This window comes from Gekko japonicus, unplaced genomic scaffold (assembly GCF_001447785.1).
Source record: "Gekko japonicus isolate JY-2015 unplaced genomic scaffold, Gekko_japonicus_V1.1 scaffold692, whole genome shotgun sequence".
Taxonomy (NCBI): Eukaryota; Metazoa; Chordata; class Lepidosauria; order Squamata; family Gekkonidae; genus Gekko; species Gekko japonicus.
Genome location: NW_015169194.1, coordinates 7,429 through 9,229, shown reverse-complemented (window position 1 = coordinate 9,229; position 1,801 = coordinate 7,429).

Sequence of the window (1,801 nt, the reverse complement as noted above, 5' to 3'; positions counted from 1 at the left end):
GGCCGGATTCCCTTCCCTCCCCGCGCTGGAACGCACCAGCAGGCGGCGGATCTCCGGCGGGGGGCGGATGTCGAGCCTGGCGCAGCGGCTGGGGGAAAGGCAATGCGCCGCGGGTGCGCCCGGGCACGTTCCGCCCAGCTCCGCTCAGCGTCGCCGGGCGCAGCCCACCCACGCCGCGGCGACCTCCCCGGGCACAGCAAGCTGAGAGGCGCCTTCGGAACGGGCCTTCCCGCGCTCCCCCCGGCAGGCAGAGCCGCGGAGGAGGAGGGGTGGGGGCGCTGCTCTGCTCTGGTGGGCGGGGCTTCTTGGAAATTTCGGGGGGGGCTGGGGCCCCGGAGCCCCCCCGAAGATTACGCCGGTGCTCCTTTTCCTGATTCAGTGTTGCTGGCAGCAGCAGCAGTCTTGTGTAAACTGTTCCAGAATGATTTTGCCCACTATGGTTCTAAGCTAGGAAATGACAGAGTGTAATGTGCCTTTGGACCAGGAACTGCAGGGCAACGGAAGGCTTGATGACAAGGACAGAACCTCAAGGAGAAAGGAGGAAGTGGCAGCAAAGGAAGATTGATATTTGGTGTTGGAAAAGAAAATGTCTTGGAATAAGATGAAATGAAAGAGAGAGATGAAGTTGCTAAGAAATGGTGGAGGAAGGCATTGGGAGTGTGTACGTTAAACCAAAGGTGAAATAGAAGAGAAATGAAATCTACCAAAAAGGCAAAAAGTGAAGAGTGAACTAGTGGTAACTGACAAGCTATGTGAGCAGCTAGAAATCCTACACCGAAAAGTAATTAGGGAAATACATTTCTGCAAAGAACAACAGATACATTGGAAGTATAGTTTTGTAACAGCATTCAGGCTTAGAATCCCTTTAAATCTTCTTCCTCAGGGCATAATTAGAACAAAAGCAAAAGAAGTTTTAAGGATTCTTCAAGAAAAGAACTCACAGATATTAGAAACATCATACTGGATCAGGCCAGAACTTATCTAGTCCTGCATTCTGTTCCCAACAATGGAAGCTCAGAGGAAGAACATAGTGGTAGTGACTTTTGTTTCTCTTCACCAATACAATGTCTCCATACATGGAGGCTTCTTTCAGCTATAATGGGCGGTGATCCACTTGCAGCTCAATCCTATGCATATTTGCTGGGACCTAAACTCTGGTGGACAGCAGAAGACAAAAGGGCCTGGCGTGATGTGGTCCATGGGGTCGCAAAGAGTCATACTTGGCTGTGCAACTGGACAACAACAACACAAATCCATTGAGGCTTATTCTCAGATAAATATGTACAGGATAATAGCCCTAACCTTCATGAATGTGTCTATTCCTTAGTAAAATCTCATTTGACATAATGCAATCATCAGATCATGTTGCAGTGAAGTCCACAAGCTCATTGTACACTCTGTGAAGATGGGCTTTCTTCAATACATCCTGAACTTTCTGCCAATCAGTTGCAGTGGATGCCTTGTCTCCTAGTGTTATGAGGCAGAGTCTGCAATGTTTTTTCATTTGCTTAAGACTGTGGACTATTATACTATCTTATCTGTAATCCAGCTGTGGATTCTAGCATGATATTTCTCTACTACCAACAACAAGTTTGCTAAGTGATGAAAAGGTATTCAGCTGCTGTCTTTCAGAAAGGCAATTTCCCCGCCTAAGCATGTACAAAAGCTATTTTGAAGATTTCATGTTGAATTTCTTTTTCATCTCACAAAGCATGAAAGAGGGGAGTGTTATTTTTCTCTGTATCTATATATCTAATAGCCAAGTTGCCCCCGTGAGTGCGGATCGCTAAATCCGCGCTCC